General features: G+C 38.5%; 1 long non-coding RNA gene and 1 pseudogene across 1 annotated transcript; one reads left to right on the forward strand and one right to left on the reverse strand.

The window, feature by feature from the left end:
- The first annotated feature begins 284 nt into the window (after positions 1–284).
- Positions 285–3,079, forward strand: LOC134203038 (uncharacterized). The gene is made up of 5 exons (XR_009977409.1): positions 285–329; positions 390–648; positions 1,434–2,021; positions 2,299–2,608; positions 2,677–3,079. It is a non-coding gene; the product is annotated as an uncharacterized LOC134203038 (long non-coding RNA).
- An 11,230-nt stretch (positions 3,080–14,309) lies between these two features.
- On the reverse strand, positions 14,310–27,533 carry LOC134203039 (RNA-binding protein spenito-like; annotated as a pseudogene).
- Positions 27,534–27,820: the final 287 nt, after the last annotated feature.

The raw sequence follows: 27,820 nt of genomic DNA on the forward strand, positions 1-27,820 counted from the left end.
ACGGCCTGGACAGCCAACGGTCTAGCCACTGTCCGGTGGTACGGGAGGGTCCCGCGCTGGGTTGCAATTTCTGCTGGAACACAAGGAGGATACTGCGACGGAAAACCAAGTACCACTGTCCCGAGTGCCATACGAACTTGTGCATTGCGCCCTGCTTCCAGGAGTATCACGAACGACAATCGGCGGAGAACCCTGCCCCCACCAGCAACGACAGCGGAAGCGCCTGTGTGTATGGTGTAGGTGGATTGTTCATTCTGCCAAAACGTACGAACGTTCATTCTGCCAAAATTACTCGCGCCGCCATTATCTTTTTACAAACTGTTTGCCCAGTGCGTGTTTACAACCTACTGAAATAATTTCGATTCTAATCTAATTTAATTTCGTTCCAGGCCTAATTCAATCAAGCGCACAACATGAAAAAAACGAATCTACAGTAAAAGCCAAAAGCACCGTTATACGTCATGAACCCGGATACCTGCTTTTGCGCCCTCTAAAAGTGTCCCGTAAAGAAAACTAATACGGCCTCCACTGTGCTAAGTTTGTCCACAAGAACAGACAGAACTTGTCGTTCTCGAAAACGGACGTTAAAATCATCTAACGGAAAAATCACGACGGAAACTCCGGCACGCAAAATCTCTGATTGTTAAGGTGAGACCGTTATTTGTAATAATTTAATTATATATTCAATACCCTCATGGGGGTGACAATGGGTCTGGGGGTGAGAATGGGTCATCGCTCTTACCGACAGCCTGGAGGTCGGATTACAAAATCGTTCAAAAAGGTCTCTTATATTTTAGTTTTCTCTCCCACAGATATATTCAACCTGTTCTACAAGCATTCTTAGTAGTTGAAACAGTTACCCATTCTTACCCCCATTTGACCCATTGTCACCCCTAACGACGGTACATATGATTTTAAAACACTTTTATGTATAATAACCTCATGATCAAAAGTGCAAACTCGAGTCAATTGGTCCGGTTTTTTAATCGAATGGGTCTGAAGAAATCAGGTTGTTTTGGAATCTAATAAGCATAGATAACACAGAATATTAGATGGGTCAAACCTGGTCAAACGTTAAGTAGATAGATATTGTCATGCCTCGTTTGTAAGAAGTGATATCATATGATAAAGAGTAACTTGATGCCAATACGTATACATATACATAATAATATAATAAATAATAATATTCATACACTTCGAGTTTGCATTATTTAAACATAAAACATAGGACATAGGACTATTGTGCATAGAAGGGCAGTTATGGCATATAAGCTATGACGAGCTATGACCTACTATAAGGGATGTTCTTTATGGTTCGTTTGCTTCTAATGTTAAGAAACTATAGCTTTGTTATCAGTATGTTTATAACTAAAACCGTAGTGTTCAGTATGTTGATTAGGTACTAAAAATGTTTTTTTTCTTATCTATTGCAGTCGAATTACTTGGGAGAATCCGAAACAGCTGATAGTGGAGCTTAATGCGGAATTGAGAACGCTCCTGTTGCACTCCCCTGGATATCAGCATCTCCGCCGTTTGTATTTGTACTACAAACTGCTCCTAGAACATTCATCATACAGCATCATACATAGGAAGAGCAGCATCATACATGCTGTCATCCGTGTCAGGGGGCCTCTGTTAATACGGAATCGTTCCTGCCTGGCCATCTCAACTGGCATGCAACGACAGAACTGAAGAACATTGTACGCCACAAGTGCATAAAATACTAAACCATCTGGAGTTTTCAGAAAGCCAAACTGACCCATCACATAAGCACAGTAAAATCAGTCAAATCGACTAGACTGACTGGGCCTGTCCTGCTAAACTGCGATTTGTGTGACTTAATAGATGCCATGTTTAACTAGGTCCACAAACTGCTGGGTTTTGCTCTCCGTTCCGGTGAGATGTGTGCGGTAACCGCTTCTCAAAGGAATAATTGTTGAAGGCTTCAACTCGAAACAGCACATATAATGTAAACCAGCGCTGAAGGAGGAGACGTACGCCTGCAAGGAATGCGATCGTTCGTAAGTATGTTAGAAACGTAGAAAGGAATAATGTAGGGTAAAGAAGCATTTTTGTAGTACCTCCTATTCCCGTCCCAAACGTTTTATACTCAACTAAATTGTTTGATTTTTGATACATCACCGAGCAGTAAACGTTGGGGACAGTAAAAGGGTATTGTCAAATGGCCCCACCATTTGTAACAGACAGCTATTTGCTGTCTCTTACGATCAAAAGTTTTCAATGTAAATCAATATTTATTTGTTCAAATTTAATTCAAGTTCTTTTGACGTGTTTCAGCCTCGGTACGTGCCATTACTAAAATGTTCGAGAAACCCATACACGGTCTAAGTGCCAGCTGCGATGTCTCCGCCAAAGTATTCACACTGGAGATCCACTGATACCAGTACATCCAGGAGGGGATGGCGGCGCTGAATTGCCAGTGTAAGTCCTGGTGGATAAAGAACGCAGTCATTCGAAGCGGTGCAGATCCAAGCCGTTTACGTGAGAAATTTGCGACATCATCACAAAACGACTACTCCGATCCCGATGGGCACAGACGAGCGCACACAATGTAGTTGACATCACTAAACTTACGTAATTCACAAAGGTACTATCAGCAATCGTATATTGAAATGCGTAAGGCAAAAGTTATCTTGTTTTACTTATATATTGCAGTCAAGTTACTTCCGGAACTACTGTAGACCATAGTGGCCAAGACAGCTCTTGTGAACGACAGCGAGAATTCAAAGACAGCATCGAGCTGTAAGCAATTATTTAATACGACAGCTCGTCACAGTTGCTTTCGATGTCAAGGGAATCGGGCAATGAATTTGTTCAAGATTACCACGAAGTCACTCTTGCCAACATCAGTTTGGAATATTTATTGGTGACTGGATGTCATTTTATATGTTACACGAGCGACCGTAACGAAGTATGACGATTTACCTAATAACCGTAACGACGGTACCCGATTTCATGTTCCTGTTCGGGTGTTCACATTCCCGCGCGTAGGGTTACAAGATTATTAGCCCACTACTCCATTACAGTTAACTGTAGGAAAGGAGAAAGGAAGGAGAAAGCTTTTAGATCCCTGAAAATAAATTGTGTGGTCCGAATAAAGACTTAAATAATTACAAAACGGTTCCATAATTTTTCCATTTCTTAGTTCAAATTTTAATTTTGATTTGAATAGAACAAAACTATTTACATACCTTTTAAACAAGTATTTCATAAAGCAGGCTTAGAAATTTCATAAGGTAAATCAATGGAAATTTTAAAGCAACACGAAGACAAACATATGTTTAAGGTTCCCCAAACACACGCGACGCGACGGTCGCGACGCGATTCTATCGCTTGGCGACCGCGATTCTGTCGCCATTGGTATGGAAGCGTAGATAGAAAATTGCCTGCAGCGACCCAACGATAGAATCGCGGCGACTAGTTGTCGCCGTCGCGGCGATGAAATCGCTTAGGTCTGGGGGAGCCTTTACATTATGGGCATAATTCATTCAGGTTCATCCAGTTGCATAAGGCAACCTTATGATTTTCAATCAATATTATTTTGGCCAAATTTCATAAGGCAAGTCAATGAACTTCTTTAAGTTTTTTCGGGCAGTGATACTCAGATTTACCTGGACCGTTTTACTGTATTCGGATTTTCTTTGAAATAATCAACCAAGAGGCGGAAAAAGTATACAATTATTAACGAAGATGTTTTACAAATCAAATTCGGTAGAAAACACACAAATCTGATAGAAGGCGACGATGATCGTAATCCCTTTTGTCGGCGGAGTGACCGGTTGGAGGTTCAGGTCATATTTTGCAAGTTTTCCGTACAATATAAAATATTTGGACGAGAATTGCTTCCGAACCCAGCCACCCTCAGCATGGTCTTGCTTTGTAGCCGCGAGTCTTACCGCACGGCTAAGGAGGGCCCTTAATTATTACGAATACATATCTTAGGATCACTTAAAAACGAACTTTTAATAGGATATCCGGAAATCCACATAATACATCAATCGACTCAGCTCGATAAATTAATTGATTGGTTTGTTGCCTAATTGATTGCTAATTTGCTTGATTGCTTTATTAGTTGGTTGGTTGCTTGATTGATCGTAGCTTGCTTGAATGGTACAATGGTGAGTTCCTTGATTGGTTGCTTGATTTGTTAGTTGGTTAATTGGTTGGCTGCTTGATTAATTGGTTGCTTAATTGGTGGGTTATTTGGTTGGTCGGCTTGTTAGTTGATTAGTTGATTTGTTGGTTGCTTGAATGGGTGATTGGTTAGTTGGTTGGTTGATTGATTGATTTGTTAGTTGGTGAAATGATTATTTGCTTGATAAGTTAGTTGGTTGATTGATAGCTTGTTTGATTCGTTAGTTGCTTGATTGGTTAATGGTTGCTTGATTGATTGGAAGTGGTCTTGAATGATTGTTTGCTTGATTGGTTAGTTGTTTGATTGGTTGGTTGCTTAATTGGTTGGTTAGTTGCTTGATAGGTTAATTGGTTGCTTGATTTATTTTTTAATTGATTGATCATTCAACCATTCAAGCAAGCTACCAATCAACCAACCAACCATTCAACTTCTTATTAGCATTACATCCCCACACTGGGGCAGAGATGCCTCGCAGCTTAGTGTTCATTAAGCACATCCACAGTTATTAACTGTGAGGTTTCTAAGCCAGGTTACCATTTTTACATTCGTATATAATGAGGCTAAGATGGTAATACTTTTATGCCCAGGGAAGTCGAGACAATTCCCAATCCGAAAATTGCCTAGACTGGCACCGGGAATTGAACCCAGCCATCCTCAGCATGGTCTTGCTTTGTAGCCGCGCCTCCTACCGCACGGCTAAGGATGGCCCCTGCTTGATTTGTTAGTTGGCTGAATGGTTGGTTGCTTAATTGGTAGTTGCTTGGTAGGTTGGTTGTCTAATTGGTTTATTGTTTGGTTAGTTCTTTGGTAGCTTGCCTAAATGATTGATTGCTTGATTTGTTGGTTGATTGGTTTATTGCTTGATTGATTGGATGGTTGCTTAATTGATGGGTTGGTTGATTGATTAGTTGCTTGATTGGTTAATTGGTTGCTTGAGTGATTGAAAGTGGGCTTGAATGGTTGGTTGCTCGATTAGTTAGTTGCTTATTTGGTTGCTTGTTTAGTTGAATAGTAGTTTTATTGATTGCTTGAATGGTGAATTGATTGGTTCTTTGATTGGTTGATTAGTTGGTTGGTTCATTGATTGCTTGGTTGATTGGTAGCTAGCTCACTAATAACTGTGGAAGTGCTTAATGAACACTACGCTGCGAGGCGGCTCTGTCCCAGTGTGGGGTGTAATGCCAATAAGAAGAAGAAGGTATTGGTTACCAAAGTTTCATGGTTTGCTAAGAACGGAATTTCAGTTCAATGTCTGGAAGCAGTTACGGTTTTACCTAGTCATTCGATAATAAATAGAAACCGGAAGCAGCTGGAAACCGTCGCAAACCTAAAAATAAGGTGGCATACTCCGACGGCCTTGTGTTGGAACCAATAAAGGGGTTCAGGAATATAACATTTGCTTTACTACGACTACCGATGCAGAAGATTATGAGAACGCCGGCGCTCAGATCCTCCAAAGAAGCAAAATGGGAATATTGTCTCGCCAAATTCGGAAACTCGTCGAGAGCAGAAAATTAGTGAAACAGCAAATGAAAACAATATTCGCCAGATGCGCTCAATTTTTCATTTTTCATTGATTATATTTACGGAGATTCATTTGCATGACTTGGGCATTGCTGCCCACACTACCGTAAAATGTAATAAATTACCTTAATGATTACGAATACATACCTATTTCAAGATCACTTCAAAACGAACTTTTGTTGAGAGGCCCGAAGATCCATATTGTTACACATCAATCGACTCAGCTAAGATGTTGGATTGATTGATTGGTATGGTAGCTTGCTTGAATTGTTGAATGGTTGGTTGCTTGAGTGGTTGACTGTTTTTTTCACTGGTTGATTGATTGGTTGTGGTTATTTAGTTGATTGGTTGATTAGTTGGTCGGCTGGTAAGTTGATAAGTTGTTTTGTTGATTGCTTGGTTAATTAGTTGTTTGGTTGCTTGATTGGTTGATTAGTTGGTTGGTTGCTTGATTGCTTGGTAGATTGATAGCTTGTTTGACTGGTTGGTTACTTGATTGATTGGTTGATTATTTGGTTGGCTGCTGCTTGATTTGTTAGTTGGTAGTATGGTATGGTTGATTGGTTGGTTGCTTGACAGGCTGATTGATTGGTTGGTTGCTTGACAGGCTGATTGATTGGTTAGTCGGCTGGTTAGTTGATTAGTTGTTTTGTTGGTTGCTTATTTGATTGATTAGCTTGTTGGTTGATTGAATGGTTGGTCGGCTGGTTAGTTCAGTTTTGTTGGTTGCTTGGTTAATGATTAGTTGGTTGGTTGCTTGATTGCTTGGTTGATTGGTAGCTTGCCTGAATGGCTGATTGCTGGATTAGTTGGTTGGTTGCTCAATTGGTTGATTGTTTGCTTTACTGGTTGATTGAATAGTTGATCAGCTGGTTAGTTGATTAGTTGTTTTGTTGGTTGCTTGAATATTTGATTGGTTGGTTGCTTATTTGGTTGATTAGCTTGTTGGTTGCTTGCTTTGTAAGATGATTGATTGGTTGGTTATTTGGTTTCTTGATTGGTTGACTGGTTGGTTGCTTGCTTGCTTGATTTGTTAGTTGGTTGAATGGTTATTTGCTTAATTGGTTGATTAGTGGCTTAATTGATTGATTGGTAGGTTATTTGGTTGTTTGGTTGCTTGACTGATTGATTGATTGGTTGGTCGGCTTGTTGGTTGATTAGTTGTTTTGTTGGTTGCTTATTTGATTGATTAGCTTGTTGGCTGATTGGTTGATTAGTTAGTTGGTTGATTGGTAGCTTGCTTGATTGGTTGGTTGCTGGATTAGTTGATTGATTGATGGTTGGTTACTTATTTTGTTGATTGGTTGCTTTACTTGATTGATTGGTTGTGGTTATTTAGTTGATTGGTTGCTTCATTGGTTGGTCGTCTCGTTAATTGATAAGTTGTTTAGTTGATTGGTTAATTAGTTGCTTAGTTGCTTGATTGATTGGTTGCTTGCTTGATTGATTGGTTGGTTGCTTGATTAGTTGGTTGGTTGCTTGATTGCTTGGTTGATTGCTGCTTGATTTTTAGTTGGTAGTATGGTTGATTGGTTGGTTGCTTGACATGTTGATTGATTGGTTAGTAGGCTGGTTAGTTGATTAGTTGTTTTGTTGACTGCTTGGTTGATTGGTTAATAAGTTGATTGCTGGATTGGTTGGTTGTTTAGTTGATTGATTATTGGTTGGTTGCTTGATTGTTGGTTGGTTGCTTGATTGGTTGGTTGCTTGTTGGTTAGTAGGCTGGTTAGTTGATTCGTTGTTTTGTTGATTGCTTGATTGGTTAGTTGATTGATTGGTTAGTTATTTGGTTGATGGGTTGGTTGGTTGCTGCTTGATTTGTTAGTTGGTAGAATGGTTGATTGGTTGGTTGCTTCATTGTTGGTTGATTTATTAATTGGTTGGTAATTTGGTTGATTAATTGCTTGACTGGTTGATTGGCTGGTTAGCTGATATGTTGTTTTGTTGGTTGCTTGGTTGGTTGATTAGTTGATTCGTTGCTTGATTGATTGGTAGCTTGCTTGAATGGCTGATTGCTGGATTAGTTGGTTGGTTATTTGGTTGATGGGTTGCTTTTCACCGGTTGGTTGAATGGTTGGTCGGCTGATTGGTTGATTAGTTGTTTTTTTGGTTTCTTGATTGGTTGATTGGTTGGTTGTTGCTTGATTTGTTAGTTGGTAGAACTGTTGATTAGTTGGTTCCTTGATAGTTGGCTGGTTGCTTAATTGGTTGCTTCATTGTTTGTTGGTTGCTTGGTTGGTTATTTAGTTGATTGATTGCTTGATTGGCTAATCCAGCAATCAGCCATTCAAGCAAGCTACCAATCAATCAAGCAACGAATCAACTAATGAACCAACCAAGCAACCAATAAAACAACATATCAACTAACCAGCCGTTCAGCCAATCAAGCAACCAAACAATCAACCAGTCAAGCAACCAATTAACCAAATTACCAATCAATCAATCAATCAATCAACCAACAATGAAGCAACCAACCAATCAACCATTCTACCAACTAACAAATCAAGCAGCAACCAACCAACCCATCAACAAAATAACTAACCAATCAAGCAACCTAGCAATCAACTTATTAACCAATCAACCAAGCAATCAACAAAACAACTAATCAACTAACCAGCCTACTAACCAACAAGCAACCAACCAATCAACCAGTCAACCAACCAACCAACAATGAAGTAACCAACCAACAATCAAGCAACCAATCAATCAACCATACTTCCAACTGACAAATCAAGCAGCAAGCAACCAATCAAGTAAGCTACCAATCAAGCAACCAACCAACTAATTAACCAATTAACTAAACAACTTACCAATTAACGAAACGACCAACCAATCAACTAAATAACCACAACCAATCAATCAAGTAAAGCAACCAATCAACCAAATAAGTAACCAACCACCAATCAATCAACTAATCCAGCAACCAACCAATAAGGCAAGCTACCAATCAACCAACTAACTAATCAACCAATCAACCAACAAGCTAATCAACCAAATAAGCAACCAACCAATCAACCATTCAAGCAACCAACAAAACAACTAATCAACTAACGAGCCGACCAACCATTCAATCAACCAGTAAAGCAAACAATCAACCAAATAACCAACCAATTAAGCAACCAACCAACTAATCCAACAATCAGCCATTCAGGCAAGCTACCAATCAATCAAGCAATCAAGCAACCAACCAACTTATCATCAACCAAGCAACCATTGAAGCAACCAACAAAACAACATATGAACTAACCAGCCTGCCAACCAATCAAGCAACTAATCAATCAACCAGTCAATCAATCAACCAAATAACCTGATAAGTTGGTAAGATTGAGAACCAATCAACAATCAAGCAACCAACCAACCAATCAACCATTCTACCAACTAACAAATCAAGCAGCAACCAATCAACCGATCAACCAAATAACCAACCAATCAATCAACCAACCAATCAAGCAATTTACCAATCAACCAATCAATTATCCAACCTACGAACTAATCAAGCAAGCAACAAAACAGTCGAGTCAAGTACGAGACACTGAATACGACCACACAGTTGTGGTCGAAATACGTATCTGCAAAGATGTCAAAATAATTGGTGGAATTAAATGGAGAGTCCTAAACTCGACCAACCAATCAATCAACCAGGCAAGCAACCAATCAATCAAATAACCTGATTGGTTGGTTGTATTGGCAACCAACCAACAATCAATTGGTTGATTAGTTGTTTTTTTTGGTTTCTTGATTGGTTGATTAGTTGATTGATTGATTGATTGGTTGGATACACCAAAATCATAAAAGTTTTTCAGCAAAATGCTTTACTGAAACATTATTAGTAATTTTGAAACTTACTGAAAATCAGTATACCGATTTGTCTTAACTGAAAATCAGCATTTTTCTAGATTACTGATCGTTCAGCGTTTTTTTCGACGGGCACTGCTGTCAAACTTTAGGAAAAATTAGCCATTTTAGCTTAGTGATTTCTTTTTACAATTATTGTTTTTTGTAATATTTGTCATTTTAATCCATGATGAAACCGGTAAGTAGGGGAAATGACGGGGTTTTTATGACTGACTAGGCTCAAATTTGGCCTAAACATTCTTTGCATATCAAAGAATATTGTGGCCAAATTTCATAAAATTTGGTCCACAAAAACCCCCCTGCCAATAATAGAACAAAACCTGCCAAAGCCGTCATTTCCCCTACTTACCGGTTTCATCATGGATTAAAATGACAAATATTACCAAAAACAATAATTGTGAAAAGAAATCAATAAGCTAAAATGGCTATTTTTTCCTAAAGTTTGACAGCAGTGCCCGTCGAAAAAAACGCTGAACGATCAGTAATCTAGAAAAGTATGCTGATTTTCAGTTAAGACAAATCGGTATACTGATTTTCAGTAAGTTTCAAAATTGCTGAAAATTCTTCAGTAAAGCATATTGCTGAAAAACTTTTTATGATTTTGGTGTGTAGAACTGTTGATTAGTTGGTTCCTTGATAGTTGGCTGGTTGCTTAATTGGTTGGTTGATTGCTTCATTGTTTGTTGGTTGCTTGGTTGTTTATTTAGTTGATTTGGTTGCTTGATTGTCTAATCCAGCAATCAGCCATTCAAGCAAGCTACCAATCAATCAAGCAACGAATCAACTAATTAACCAACCAAGCAACCATTGAAGCAACGAACAAAACAACATATCAATAACCAGCCGACCAGCCAATCAAGCAACCAAACAATCAACCAGTCAAGCAACCAATCAACCAAATTACCAACCAATCAATCAATCAACCAACAATGAAGCAACCATCCAGTCAACCATTCTACCAACTAACAAATCAAGCAGCAACCAACCAACCCATCAACCAAATAACTAACCAATCAAGCAACCTAGCAATCAACTTATTAACCAATCAACCAAGAAACCAACAAAACAAATAATCAACTAACCAGCCGACCAACAATCAATCAACCAGTCAAGCAACCAACCAACAATGAAGCAACCAATTAAGCAACCAACCAACTATAAACCATTCAAACCAATCAATCATTCTACCAACTAACAAATCAAGCAACCAACCAATAATCAGGCAACCAATCAACTAATCTACCAATCAAGCAATCAACAAAACAACTAATCAACCCATTAAGCAACCGACCAACAATCAACCAACCAACTAATCAACCAATCAACTAATCAATCAACCAATCAAGCAACCAATCAACTGAATAATTAACTAGTCAACGATTCCAGCAACCAACCAATCAAGCAAGCCACCAATCAACCAATCAAGCAACCAACTAATCAGCCATTTAAGCAACCAACAAAACAACTAATCAACTAACCAGCCGACCAATCAATCAATCAACCAGTCAAACAACCAACCAAGCAACCAACCAACCATTCTACAGTTCTACCAACTAACAAATCAAGCAGCAACCAACCAATTAATCATTCTACCAACTAACAATCAATCAACCAACCAATCATGCAACCATTCAACTAAATAACCAATCAATCAACCAACAAACAATGAAGCAACCAAACAACCAACTATCAAGGAGCTAACTAATCAACAATTCTACCTACTAACAAATCAAGCAGCATTCAACCAATCAACTAATCAATCAATCAATCAATCAACTAATCAACCAATCAAGAAACCAACAAAACAACTAATCAACCAACCAGCCGACCAACCATTTTATCAAACGGTAAAGCAACCCATCAACCAAATAACCAACCAACTAATCCAGCAATCAGCCATTCAAGTATGCTACCAATCAATCAAGCAACGAATCGACTAATCAACCAACCAAGCAACCAACAAAACAACATGTCAACTTACCAGCTGACCAACCAATTAAGCAAGCAATCAACCAACCAATCAATTATTCTACCATCTAACAAATTAAGCAGCAATCAATCAAATAACCAACCATTCAAGCAAACTACAAATCAACCAAGCAATCAAGCAACCCACCATTCAAGCAAGCTATCAATCAACCAAGCAATCATTCAACCAACCAACTAATCAACCATTCAAGCAACCAACAAAACAACATATAAACTAACGAGCCGACCAACCAATCAATCAGTCAAGCAACCAATCAACCAAATTACCAACCAATCAAGTAATCAATAAACAAAAAAGAAACCAACCAATCAACCATTCTTCCAACTAACAAATCAAAAAGCAACCAACTAACCAAATAACCAACGAATCAATCAACTAACTAATCAAACAACCAACAATTCAAGCAAGCTACCAATCAACTTATTAACCAATCAACCAAGCAACCAACAAAACAATTAATCAACTAACCAGCCGACTAACCAATCAAGCAACCAACCAATCAACCAGTTAAGCAACCAACCAACAATCAAGCAACCAACAATTAATGCAAGCTACCAATCAACCAAGCAATCAAGCAACCAACCAGCGAATCAACCAATTAAGCAACTAACCATTCTACAAACTAACAAATCGAGCAGCAAACCCATAAACCAAATTACTAATCAATCAAACGACCATCCATTCAAGCATGCTACCAATCAACCAACCAACCAATAATCAAGCAACCAACCAACTAATCAATCAATCAAGCAACCAACCAATTAGCCATCCAAGCAACCAACAAAACAACTAATCAACTAACCAGCCGACCAACTAATCAAGTAACCAATCAACCAACCAGTCAAGCAACCTATCAATCAAATAACCAACCAATCAACCAAATAACAAAACAACTAATCAACTAACCAGCCGACCAACAATCAATCAACCAGTCAGGCAACCAACCAACTATCAACCATACAACAGTTCTACCAACTAACAAATCAAGCAGCAACCAACCAATCAATCAATCATTCTACCAACTAACAAATCAAGCAACCAACTAACTAATTTACCAATCAAGCAATCAACAAAACAACTAATCAACCCATCAAACAACCGACCAACAATCAACCAACCAACTAATTAAGCAATCAACTAATCAACCAACCAATCAAGCAATCAATCAACTGAATAATTAACTAATCAACCATTCCAGCAAGCTACCAATCAACCAATCAAGCAACCCAACAATCAGCCATTCAAGCAACCAACAAAACAACACATCAACTAACCAGCCGACCAACCAATCAATCAACCAGTCAAACAACCAATCAATCACTCAGAAATGTAAAAAATCACACATAGTATAAACTCTAATCTCTTTTATTATAAATGAGATTTATTTGTAGCTTAGTTTAAACAGTATACAGTCATAGATTAGAAATTATGCTAACGGCAATTTTCGCGAAAGTATTTTCTTTAGCATATTCGGTGGCGATAGTTTGCTTCCATTGCTACTAAAATGGCGAACAACTCTGGAATCTAAAAACATCAACGTCTTTTTTCATATTAATAAATAATTATATTTAGAAAAATCCATGCAAGTTGGAAAAAAGGTAAGCTTTCCATAAAAATATGCTCTCATTCTATATGATTTAAATACTCAAATTGTTATTTACAGGTGATGCCGGAAGACGGAAAATGCCGCTTCCGAAAACCAACATGGAATCATGCGGACACTGGTTTCAAACGACTGGACTATGGACACATAAGCGAAAAACACTTGTCTAAAGTATATGGCAAGATGTTCCAGGACAAAAACGTACAATTTCCTATGATGCCACACCACCACAAACTCTGCAAATCAAAGATATTATGCAGAGAACCAGCGAACAAGTGTTGAAGAGACTAATTAGGAATGTTTTTTTTTTCATGTTGTGTAATTTATGATTTAAATTAACGAATAAAAGTTTATAAAATAGAACATATTTTACTTTCCTTTTACTGAGCAAAACATAACAGTTGTTCAGTGCAGAATCCATCTAATTTTTCATCCGAATAAGATTAAGCTAATGTTGATTAAAACCATCTTATACTATCTCCCTTTATATTAAAGTTATACTAACGTAGTATAGTGCAAATCTAAACGAATTTGGGGTCAACCAGGCGAATAGCTCATTAGCGTAACTTTAAATCTATTTAGTATAGATTTTTCTCAGAGTGAACCAAATAACTAACCAATCAAGCAACCAACCAACTGTGAAGCAACCAACCATTCAACAGTTCTACCAACTAACAAATCAAGCAGCAACCAACCAATTAATCATTCTACCAACCAACCAACCAATCAACTAAATAACCAATCAATCAACCAACAAACAATGAAGCAATCAACAAACAATGAGCAAGCAACCAACCAGCTATTAAACTGATCCAAAATTATTTATCAGATCGCTCACTGCAGGTAAACTATCAGAATTCTAAATATTTAGGACTTCTGCTAGATCAAAAATTAACTTTTAAAAATCACATTGAAGGCCTTCAAGCCAAATGTAACAAATGGCCACTTATAAACAGAAAATCAAAACTTTGTCATAAGAACAAACTTTTGATTTACAAATAAATTTTTAGACCAGCCATGTTGTATGCTGTGCCAATATGGACTAGTTGCTGCAATACCAGAAAGAAGGCACTTCAGAGGATTGTTCCTCCTCGGACCACCACGATTACCAGATGGTCTTCATTCAGTCCCTCCTCGGTGAGGTTGTGACATGTTCGTTTCAACAATTCTGAAAAATCGCATGGCGGGAATGAGTAGAGCACACCGGTTGCTTCCGTTTCTTTATTGAGTAAGGATATAACGCCGGCCGCTTCTTTCTGCTTCAGGTAGGACACAAGATTACGCAGTGGACGCGTCTGAACGCTGGCATCATCCGACGATGCTACCGATGACGTCGATCCCGGCAGGCCGAGGAAGATTGCGTGCGACGATGACGTCGATATGCGCTTCTGCACAGGTCAGGTCAAGGAAGGAATTGTGGCCGTACGTGAAAACAGCTGGACAGGCGGTCTCCAGGCGCGCACGTTCCTTATCCACATGAGTTGCGCGTGGCCCATTTCCTCCGGAACTTGAACTTTCTTGTGCCTCAACACGGAACCAAAACCAAAGTCACTACCGAAAAGTTGTTGCACTCAGGATGTTGCACTCACTCATAACCTGCCAATCCAGCTAGTTGACGTAGATGTGGATCAGTAATCCCAGTTGAGTAACCGCGAATCGAATCCGAAATCTGCTGCGTGATCTGGTCAAGCTTCTCAAGATCATCGGGTCCGATCCAAGATACTACCAACAAGGACGACTATCACCGTAATTCAAGCCCAATCAGGAATCGCAGCACTCGAGAACCCGGTTGGAGATCAAGAGATGCGATTAATGCTATGGAGCAGCTACATTAACGTCCGCTGGCAATGCTGTCTTTAGGGCAAACGCCAGCGTTGAAGCCTCGTCATCACCAGCAATTATTGACCTGGAATATAGGATATCGTCAGTAGAAGATTATTACCCAGAATAATATTTAATTCTCGATTTAATTAATAATAAACATGACAGTTTAGTATAGCGTACTTCACTTGGTTCGAATATGTAATGCATTTAACACACATTTAAATATGAAAGAAAACCATCATTTTGAGAAATTCAGTACACATTTAGTTCTGAGAGTAAAATGTTATTTTGAAAGGGTAAATACACATTTAGTTTTTAGAGGAAATCGTTATTTTGAAAAGTCGGCTCTTGTCAAAGTTCATTTTGAAGTGACATATTTAGAATTGTAAATTCAACAATCTTATACTTTCTACTGAAAATCACTAACTGATTTTCTTAATTTTACCAACGTTTCTTTCAATTTCACCAACGATTTTTTATTTGTGTGAAGTTAAAGTAATTTTTCATTTGACTTTGATATTATCCCAAATGAATTAAAATAACAAAAACCTCATTTTTATTTTAAATGCGTCGAATTGTACAACTAAATACTGAATTGTTATTCAGATAACTAGAAAGCATAGTAATTTTTACTGCCAAGTTTGTCTTTGAAGCCATAGTAAAATTAACGCATTTTGTGTTCGTTATAAACACGGTTTGTAGTCTGCACAAATTTAGTGGCGTGTTTTCAATTTAACCCTACAATATAGTAATTTTAACTGTAAAGCTACTCTCAGTGTTGAATGAAATCCTGTCGGACAAGCCGATGGATGAGCGGATAGAGAACATTCACACACAGTTGGAAAAAGTTAAAAACGAGACAAAATTGTATTGAAAGTGTGACCATCTCCAACACCGGCTTGCACAATGAAAATATATTTTATAGGGTTACAGCGGTGCGGATTTAGGGATGAATATAAAATTAATGACCAGTTAATTCCGTCTAAATATATAATAAATCGTTATAGTTGTTCACTAGTCTGCAAGATAGATATAAAGATAAATGCGATACTGACTGATATGATGTAATAAATAGGGGAACTGCACCTGGATTTAACTCATGGCTCCGATGTTCATCTCATCAAAAACAAACAAATTAATGGTTGAATGGTTGGTTGCTTGAGTGGTTGACTGGTTGGTTTACTGGTTGATTGATTGGTTGTGGTTATTTAGTTGATTGGTTGATTAGTTGGTCGGCTGGTTAGGTAGTTGATAAGTTGTTTTGCTGATTGCTTGGTTAATTAGTTGGTTGGTTGCTTGATTGGTTGATTAGTTGGTTGGTTGCTTGATTGCTTGGTAGATTGGTAGCTTGTTTGACTGGTTGGTTACTTGATTGGTTGGTTGATTATTTGGTTGGCTGCTGCTTGATTTGTTAGTTGGTAGTATGGTATGATTGATTGGTTGGCTGCTTGACAGGTTAATTGATTGGTTAGTCGGCTGGTTAGTTGATTATTTGTTTTGTTGGTTGCTTGGTTGATTAGTTAATAAGTTGATTGGTAGCTTGCTTGAATGGTTGGTTGCTTGATTCGTTGGTTATTTGGTTGGTTGGTTGCAGCTTGATTTGTTAGTTGGAAGAATGGTTGATTGGTTGGTTGCTTAATTGTTGGTTGGTTGCCAATCCAACAAACCAATCAGGTTATATGATTGATTGGTTGCTTGACTGGTTGATTGATTGGTTGGTCGGCTGGTTAGTTGATACTGTTTTGTTCAACCGTCTAAGACGAGTTTAGGACTCTCCATTTAATTCCACCAATTATTTTGATATCTTTTCAGATACGTATTTCGACCACAACTGTGTGGTCGTATTCAGTGTCTCGCACTCGACTGTTTTGTTGCTTGCTTAATTAGTTCGTTGGTTGAATAATTGATTGGTTGATTGGTAGATTGCTTGATTGGATGGTTGATTGATTAGTTGGTTGTTTGGTTGATCGGTTGATTGGTTGCTGCTTGATTTGTTAGGTGGTAGAATGGTTGGTTGGTTGGTTGCTTGATTGTTGATTGGTTCTCAATCATACCAACTAATAAGGTTATTTGGTTGATTGGTTACTTGACTGGTTGATTGATTAGTTGCTTGATTGGTTGGTCGGCTGGTTAGTTCATATGTTGTTTTGTTGGTTGCTTGGTTGATTATTAGTTGGTTGGTTGCTTGATTGTTTGGTTGTTTGGTAGCTTGCCTGAATGGCTGATTGCTGGATTAGTTGATTGTTTGCTTTACTGGTTGATTGAATGGTTGGTCGGCTGGCTAGTTGAGTAGTTGTTTTGTTGGTTGCTTGAATGGTTGATTGGTTGGTTGCTTATTTGGTTGATTATCTTGTTGGTTGATTGGTTGATTAGTTAGTTGTTTGATTGGTAGCTTGCTTGATTGGTTGGTTGCTGGATTAGTTGATTGATTGATGGTTGGTTACTTATTTGGTTGATTGGTTGCTTTACTTGATTGCTTGGTTGTGGTTATTTAGTTGATTGGTTGCTTGATTGGTTGGTCGTCTCGTTAATTGACAAGTTGATTAGTTGATTGGTTGCTTGATTGGTTGGTTGGTTGCTTGATTGTTTGGTTGGTTGCTTGATTAGTTGGTTGGTTGCTTGATTGCTTGGTTGATTATTTGGTTGATTGCTGCTTGATTTGTTAGTTGGTAGTATGGTTGATTGGTTGGTTGCTTGACAGGTTGATTGATTAGTTAGTAGGCTGGTTAGTTGATTAGTTGTTTTGTTGGCTGCTTGGTTGATTGGTTAATAAGTTGATTGCTGGATTGGTTGGTTATTTAGTTGATTGGTTGTTTGATTGGTTATTGGTTGGTTGCTTGATTGGATGATTAGCTGGTTGGTTGTTTGATTGCTTGGTTGATTGGTAGCTTGCTTGAATTGTTGGTTGCTTGAATGTTGGTTGGTTGCTTGACTGGTTAATTGATTGGTTGCTTGATTGGTTAGTCGGCTAGTTAGTTGTTTAGTTGTTTTGTTGGTTGCTTGGTTAATTGGTTAATAAGTTGATTGGTAGCTTGCTTGAATGGTTGGTTGTTTGATTGGTTAGTTGATTGATTCGTTGGTTATTTGGTTAGTTGGTTGCTGCATGATTTGTTAGTTGGAAGAATGGTTGATTGGTTGGTTGCTTTTTATTGATTCCTTGATTGGTTGGTAATTTGTTTGATTGGTTGCTTGACTGGTTGATTGATTGGTTGGTCGGCTCGTTAGTTCATATGTTGTTTTGTTGGTTGCTTGACTGGTTGATTAGTTGGTTGGTTGAATGATTGCTTGGTTGATTGGTGGCTTGCTTTAAATGTTGGTTATTTGATTGATTGATGCTTGATTTGTTAGTTGGTAGAATGGTTGATTGGTTGGTTGATTGCTTGATTGGTTGGTAATTTGGTTGATTGGTTGCTTTACTGGTTGATTGGCTGGTCGGCTGGTTAGTTGATATGTTGTTTTGTCGGTTGCTTCAATGGTTGCTTGGTTGGTTAATTAGTTGATTTGTTGCCTGATTGATTGGTAGCTTGCTTGAATGGCTGATAGCTGGATTAGTTGGTTGGTAGCTTAATTGGTTGGTTATTTGGTTGATGGGTTGCTTTCAGAGCATAAAATATTCACTTTCATGAAGCACATTCACTCCGACTTTTGACATTCGTGTTTTTATTATTCAAAACATAGAATGACTTACTCAGTTTACTTCTTCATAAATTCATTCAATTGATTACCACTGAGTATGGTAATTGCGCGCGAAAAAACAAAATTAGCCTGGATTATATTGACATTTGACGCTAAAATGCCCCTCAATTGAACGTCGGGATTAGATCTATGCGTGTAGTTAAATATTTAAATCATCAAAAATGTGTTCAGTTTTACGATTATTTAATAATTTGTGATATTCAAATAAATACTCACTGACCCATATTCATCATGAAAATTGACGGTGCAGAGCCGAATATGAATATGTTTAGAAGTGAAGTGACAAAGAAGGCCGATGGGCTTCATAAAAATAATCGAATATTTAAAGCTCTGGTTGCTTTACCGTTTGATTGAATTGTTGGTCGGCTGATTGGTTGATTAGTTGGTTTTTCTGGTTTCTTGATTGGTTGATTAGTTGATTGATTGATTGATTGGTTGGTTGCTGCTTGATTTGTTAGTTGGAATAATGGTTGATTGATTGGTTTCTTTTTGTTTATTGATTACTTGATTGGTTCATAATTTGGTTGATTGGTTGCTTGAATGGTTGATTAGTTGGTTGGTTGAATGATTGCTTGGTTGATTGGTAGCTTGCTTGAATGGTGGGTTGCTTGATTGATTGGTAGTTTGCTTGAATGGTTGGTTATTTGATTGATTGCTGCTTGATTTGTTAGATAGTAGAATAATTGATTGGTTGGTTGATTGCTTGCTTGATTGGTTGGTCGGCTGGTTAGTTGACATGTTGTTTTGTTGGTTGCTTGGTTGGTTGATTAGTTGATTCGTTGCTTGATTGATTGGTGGCTTACTTGAATGGCTGATTGCTGGATTAGTTGGTTGGTTATTTGGTTGATGGGTTGCTTTACCGTTTGATTGAATGGTTGGTCGGCTGGTTGGTTGATTAGTTGTTTTGTTGGTTTCTTGATTGGTTGATTAGTCGATTGATTGGTTTGTTATGCTTGATTAGTTAGTTGGTAGAACTGTTGATTAGTTGATTCCTTGATAGTTGGCTGGTTGCTTAATTGGTTGGTTGGTTGCTTCATTGTTTATTGGTTGCTTGGTTGGTTATTTAATTGATTGGTTGCTTGATTGGCTAATCCAGCAATCAGCCATTCAAGCAAGCTACCAATCAATCAAGCATCGAATCAACTAATCAACCAACCAAGCAAACCATTGAAGCAACGAACAAATCAACTAATCAACTAACCAGCCGACCAGCCAATCAAGCAACCAAACAATCAACCAGTCAAACAACCAATCAACCAAATTACCAACCAATAAATCAATCAACGAACAATGAAGCAACCATCCAATCAACCATTCTACCAACTAACAAATCAAGCAGCAATCAACCAACCCATCAACCAAACAACTAACCAATCAAGAAACCTAGCAATCAACATATTAACCAATCAACCAAGAAACCAACAAAACAACTAATCAACTAACCAGCCGACCAACAATCAATCAACCAGTTAAGCAACCAACCAACAATGAAGCAACCAATTAAGCAACCAACCAACTATAAACCATTCAACAGTTCTACCAACTAACAAATCAAGCAGCAACCAACCAATCAATCATTCTACCAACTAACAAATCAAGCAACCAACCAATAATCAGGCAACCAACCAACTAATCTACCAATCAAGTAATCAACAAAACAACTAATCAACCCATCAAGCAACCGACCAACAATCAACCAACCAACTAATCAATCAACCAATCAGGCAACCAATCAACTGAATAATTAACTAGTCAACGATTCCAGCAACCAACCAATCAAGCAATCAACTAATCAGCCATTCAAGCAACCAACAAAACAACTAATCAACTAACCAGCCGACCAACCAACCAATCAACCAGTCAAACAACCAATCAACCAAATAACCAACCAATCAAGCAACCAACCAACTATGAAGCAACCAACCATTCAACAGTTCTACCAACTAGCAAACCAAGCAGCAACCAACCAATTAATCATTCTACCAACCAACAATCAACCAACCAACCAATCATGCAACCAATGAACTAAATAACCAATCAATCAACCAACAAACAATGAAGCAACCAACCAACTATCAAGGAACTAACTAATCAACAATTCTACCTACTAACAAATCAAGCAACAACCAACCAATTAACTAATCAATCAATCAATCAACTAATCAACCAATCAAGAAACCAACAAAACAACTAATCAACCAACCAGCCGACCAATCATTCAATCAAACGGTAAAGCAACCCATCAAGCAAATAACCAACCAACTAATCCAACAATCAGCCGTTTAAGTAAGCAACCAATCAATCAAGCAACGAATCAACTAATCAACCAACCAAGCAACCAACAAAACAACATGTCAACTAACCAGCCGACCAACCAATCAAGCAAGCAAGCAACCAACCAATCAATTATTCTATCATCTAACAAATCAAGCAGCAATCAATCAAATAACCAACCATTCAAGCAAACTACCAATCAACCAAGCAATCAAGCAACCCACCATTCAAGCAAGCTACCAATCAACCAAGCAATCATTCAACCAACCAACTAATCAACCATTCAAGCAACCAATCAACCAAATTACCAACCAATCAAGTAATCAATAAACAAAAAAGAAACCAACCAATCAACCATTATTCCAACTAACAAATCAAGCAACAACCAACTAAACAAATAACCAACGAATCAATCAACTAACTAATCAAACAACCAACCATTCAAGCAAGCTACCAATCAACTTATTAACCAATCAGCCAAGCAACCAACAAAACAATTAATCAACTAACCAGCTGACTAAACAATCAAGCAACCAACCAATCAACCAGTTAAGCAACCAACCAACAATTACCATTCTACAAACTAACAAATCAAGCAGCAACCCATAAACCAAATTACTAATCAATCAAACGACTATCCATTCAAGCATGCTACCAATCAACCAACTTACCAACTAATCGATCAATCAAGCAACCAACCAATTAGCCATCCAAGCAACCAACAAAACAACTAATCAACTAACCAGCCGACCAACTAATCAAGTAACCAATTAACCAACCAGTCAAGCAACCTATCAATCAAATAACCAACCAATCAACCAAATAACAAAACAACTAATCAACTAACCAGCCGACAAGCAACCAATCAACTATTAACCATTCAACAGTTCTACCAACTAACAAATCAAGCAGCAACCAACCAATCAATCAATCATTCTACCAACTAACAAATCAAGCAATCAACTAATCTACCTATCAAGCAATCAACAAATCAACCAACCAACTAATCAAGCAACTGACCAACAATCAACCAACCAACTAATCAAGCAATCAACCAACCAATCAAGCAATCAATCAACTGAATAATTAACTAATCAACCATTCCAGCAACCAATCAAGCAACCAAACAATCAGCCATTCAAGCAACCAACAAAACAACTAATCAACTAACCAGCCGACCAACCAATCAATCAACCAGTCAAACAACCAATCAACCAAATTACCAACCAATCAAGTAATCAATAAACAAAAAAGAAACCAACCAATCAACCATTATTCCAACTAACAAATCAAGCAGCAACCAACTAAACAAATAACCAACGAATCAATCAACTAACTAATCAAACAACCAACCATTCAAGCAAGCTACCAATCAACTTATTAACCAATCAATCAACCAACAAACAATTAAACAGCCAACAAACAATGAGCAAACAACCAACCAATTAAACAACCAACCAACTATTAAACTGATCCAAAATTATTTATCAGATCGCTCACTGCAGGTAAACTATCAGAATTCTAAATCTGATAGATTACCTGTTAGAGCTGGTGTTCCCCAAGGTAGCATACTGGGGCCCATATTGTATAACATTTTACTTCTGACTAACCTGATTTACCACCAGGGTGTCAAAAATCTTTGTTTGCAGATGACACAGGTCTCTCAGCCAAAGGGCGAAGCCTTCGTGTCATTTGTAGTATGTAGATTGAAAAAAGTTTGGATATTTTCTCCACTTACTTGCAAAATGGAAAATTTTCCCGAATGCTTCAAAAACTCAGTTTATAATTTTCCCACATAAGCCGAGAGTTTCTTATTTGAAACCTTCTAGCAGACATATTGTCACTATGAATGGGGTTCCAATTAATTGGTCTAGCGAAGCTAAATATTTAGAACTTCTGCAATCTTCTATTGCAACGATTAGCTCCTTGTACCCTTAGTAAAAATTAGGTTAAGTTTAGTTTAAGTAGAAAACTTTGTAATTCCTACATGGTTTAATTCAACCAGAGGAAATATCCTAACTGCCAGAGGCAATTGAAATATATTAATAATAACTAAAAGCGTAACATAGCAAATAAGGATGATAGTGTTAAGAAAACACGGAACACCTAGTCTAAGAGATGAATGCATGTATTAGATAATTAGCAAATAAAATTAGTAAAAAAAACTAATTTGCAGCTGCCAAAGAAACCTTATTTTCTTTTTTTTTTTTGCTGTTTATACAAAAATATGTATTTACTTTTTCCGATGCCTATGATCTTGGAACCCGGGAGGACAACTTTCTTCTGACGATTATCATGAGGCTAAACGATGATACTTTTATGCCCAGGGAAGTCGAGGCAATTTCCAATCCGAAAATTGTCTAGACCGGCACCGGGAATCGAACCCAGCCACCCTCAGCATGGTCTTGCTTTGTAGCCGCGCGTCTTACCGCACGGCTAAGGAGGGCCCCGATATGCCTATTCGTTGTAAATAAAAGCATCTTATATCAAATGACAAAACAATAAACTGCCGTAGATAAACGCTGCAGCAACGAAAAGTATTTGATAACAAAATTAAAATTAAACCTTTTTCTAATTATTCTACAGTTCGTTATTCATCATCTTACCTTATGTGTTATCTGCGCCCTCATCCGCAACTCAGGCGGTTCCTCCTCGGACCACCACGATTACCAGATGGTCTTCCTTCAGTCCCTCCTCGGTGAGGTTGTGACATGTTCGTTTCAACAATTCTGTCGAAAAATCGCATGGCGGAATGAGTAGAGCACACCGGTTGCTTCCGTTTCCTTATTGAGTAAGGATATAACGCCGGCCGCTTCTTTCTGCTTCAGGTAGGACACGAGATTACGCAGTGGACGCGTCTGAGCGCTGGCATCATCCGACGATGCTACCGATGACGTCGATCCCGGCAGGCCGAGGAAGATTGCGTGCGACGATGACGTCGATATGCGCTTCTGCACATCTTCCAACTGATGATGATTTGTTGAGCTTTTCAGCGCTTTTCGGAACGATTTCCTTAGGTGGCCCATATTGCCCCGATCACTCCTATATCAAATGGCAAAAACAATAAACTACCGTAGATAGACGCTGCAGCAACGAAAACTCTTTGATAACAAAAATTAAAATTAAACCTTTCAAGCAAAATTTTTCATAACGACGTATGTAACAAAGTAAACAAAACGAGGTTTTTAATACAACGTGACAATCACACGCGGCTTTATATAATACGCATCGATTTTACTGATTTCAGATCTTAAAATTCTTTAATTCGATCTTTTGCGAATCGACGTATGTAAAAATTTCTATTTTGAAGTCTCACTGTTACATACGTCGCTTTAACATATGGGAACTGAGAGCGACCTATGTAACAAAAAGCAAAACAAAACAAAACTGCAGTTGCGTCAATCGTGCAACTATGGAAAACCGACCAATGTACATCGACGTACGTGTAGCATACCGGTGTATGAATAATTTTATCGTTTTTCACAGTGAATTTGAATGAACTGAGCTTTGCTGTGAAGCACGCTTATTACGTGTCATGTAATGATGCATGCCAGCGGAAAAAAGGATTGAAAAAAGATTTAGTTTTAAAACAGTTTTAGAAAAAGTTTTGCCAACTTTCTGCAAAGGAATTGGGTTGTTTAGCAAAGAAAAATATGTGGTTTTTTATAGCTTAACATAAAGAGCATGCTTTCCTGATCTCCAACATATTTTTATTTTGTTTATAAACCTTTTATTTACATTTTTGTATAGCAAACAATAAGCCATTTTAATCGATAGAATGGTACTAACATTTATAGAATGACAGTTGGCCCATGCAGCATACGAACAAATTTTTAGTCCCATATAAATTTAAAATGCAAATTAAAAATAGTTTCGGAGCTCAAAAAAATCTAAAAAATTGGGGTTACGCTCAGGTTTTTATGCAGATTTAGAATATGTAAAAACATATATACCCCTAAACAACCCAATTCTCGAATCCTCATAATTGTTACATACGTCGTTATGAAAAATTATGCTTGCTTTTTTCTAATTATTCTACAGTTCGTTAATCATCATCTTACCTTATGTGTTATCTGCGCCCTCATCCGCAACTCAGGCGATTCCTCCTCGGACCACCACGATTATCAGATGGTCTTCCTTCAGTCCCTCCTCGGTGAGGTTTTGACATGTTCGTTTCAACAATTCTGTCGAAAAATCGCTTGGCGGGAATGAGTAGAGCACACCGGTTGCTTCCGTTTCCTTATTGAGTAAGGAAATAACGCCGGCCGCTTCTTTCTGCTTCAAGTAGGACACGAGATTACGCAGTGGACGCGTCTGAACGCTGGCATCATCCGACGATGCTACCGATGACGTCGATCCCGGCAGGCCGAGGAAGATTGCGTGCGACGATGACGTCGATATGCGCTTCTGCACATCTTCCAACTGATGATGATTTGTTGAAAGCTTTTCAGCGCTTTTCGGAACGATTTCCTTAGGTGGCCCATATTGCCCCGATCACTCCTATATCAAATGGCAAAAACAATAAACTACCGTAGATAGACGCTGCAGCAACGAAAAACTCTTTGATAACAAAAATTAAAATTAAACCTTTCAAGCAAAATTTTTCATAACGACGTATGTAACAAAAGTAAACAAAACGAGGTTTTTAATACAACGTGACAATCACACGCGGCTTTATATAATACGCATCGATTTTACTGATTTCAGATCTTAAAATTCTTTAATTCGATCTTTTTGCGAATCGACGTATGTAAAAATTTCTATTTTTGAAGTCTCACTGTTACATACGTCGCTTTAACATATATATATGGGAACTAAGAGCGACCTATGTAACAAAAAGCAAAACAAAACAAAACTGCAGTTGCGTCAATCGTGCAACTATGGAAAACCGACCAATGTACATCGACGTACGTGTAGCATACCGGTGTATGAATAATTTTATCGTTTTTCACAGTGAATTTGAATGAACTGAGCTTTGCTGTGAAGCACGCTTATTACGTGTCATGTAATGATGCATGCCAGCGGAAAAAAGGATTGAAAAAAGATTTAGTTTTAAAACAGTTTTAGAAAAAGTTTTGCCAACTTTCTGCAAAGGAATTCTCGAATCCTCATAATTGTTACATACGTCGTTATGAAAAATTATGCTTGCTATTTTCTAATTCAAGACAAAATTTTCAAAACGACTTATCTGCTTTTGTAAACAAAGATTCAAACGACGATTTGACGAATCTGATAGTTCTCCCACGCAAACCAATACCATCAACAGGTAGTGGAAACCTTCAACTACCTATTGGTGGTGTTGATTTGCGTGGGAGAGCTATCAGATTCGTCAAATCATCGTTTGAATCTTTGTTTACAAAAGCAGATAAGTCGTTTTGAAAATTTTGTCTTGAATTATTCTACAGTTCGTTAATCATCATCTTACCTTATGTGTTATCTGCGCCCTCATCCGCAACTCAGGCGATTCCTCCTCGGACCACCACGATTATCAGATGGTCTTCCTTCAGTCCCTCCTCGGTGAGGTTTTGACATGTTCGTTTCAACAATTCTGTCGAAAAATCGCTTGGCGGGAATGAGTAGAGCACACCGGTTGCTTCCGTTTCCTTATTGAGTAAGGATATAACGCCGGCCGCTTCTTTCTGCTTCAAGTAGGACACGAGATTACGCAGTGGACGCGTCTGAACGCTGGCATCATCCGACGATGCTACCGATGACGTCGATCCCGGCAGGCCGAGGAAGATTGCGTGCGACGATGACGTCGATATGCGCTACTGCACATCTTCCAACTTGGGTTGATCGAGGCGTAGTCGCTGAGTAATACGAAGGTGGTGTTTACCTTCCTCGTCCTTCATCAGGCTGTCCACTATTTCGTTGTTTCCGTCCGTTAGGTGCAACTTGGTGGGGAATAGTGAACTCTTCAAAATCAGCGCCCCTTGCCAGAATGTGGTAGATTTCCGTGCGACTTCTGGTAACGTTCTTGCATTCGATAACATGCCATTCCTATGAGAAGACGAATCAGAATCCGAATCTGCCGGACTGCGTTGCCTCGGTGAACGGGAGCGAGATCTATCGATTCCTGGTTTACGTGATCCAGAACGACGGCGTGAATCATATTCGCCATCGGCTCCTGATCGACGCCATTCATCATTGTCCCCGTGGTGCGGTAGGCCATCACTATGAAAACTGCCACGGAAACCACCACGCCCGCGGAATCCTCCTCTGCCGCGGAACGGTCTTCCACCATAGCCGTACAATGAATTTTCCTCGTATGATGCACCACCTTCCGGATATTCGTAGTCAGGGCGCAACGATACTCACCGCCTTCCTCAAAACATCCACTGCGCTTTGAGAACGATGGTGTTGTTCCGTTGTCAGCAAAATCGATACGAATACGACGATCCGGTGCCCCTAACGGGAATCCACGCATTTCCTTCACAGCAGCCGTAGCAGCATCAATAGAATCGTACAGAATGTAGGCCTGGTGTCCCCTTTGTTATATTCGATCTTTTTGATGGCACCAAAACGGTCGAACTCACGCTTCAACTGAGTAACGAAACGAACAAACAACAAACGAACCGAAACGACGTCACAAGGTGAGGGAGAAAAACAAACTGTCAAAACGTCAAGAGGGGTAAGTCAGCGCTCGTAAAATATTTATGTAATTCGTCACCCACGAGGGGTATTTTCTTCAAAATGAAGAAGAAGACATGGTGCCCGATTTTCTGATGGCTTTGTACCGGACATTTAGGTCTATGTATTCGTCAATGTTATAAGTGTTTATTTGGGTAACCTTTAACGAAAAGAAATGTGTTCAATAATTAATAACGTTTCTCTTAGTAAACGTAATCAGGCCCATTTTTTCTATTATTTTGCTATCATGCGCTCGCATACCCTACAT

The sequence above is a fragment of the Armigeres subalbatus genome, unplaced genomic scaffold (assembly GCF_024139115.2).
Source record: "Armigeres subalbatus isolate Guangzhou_Male unplaced genomic scaffold, GZ_Asu_2 Contig1599, whole genome shotgun sequence".
Classification (NCBI taxonomy): Eukaryota; Metazoa; Arthropoda; class Insecta; order Diptera; family Culicidae; genus Armigeres; species Armigeres subalbatus.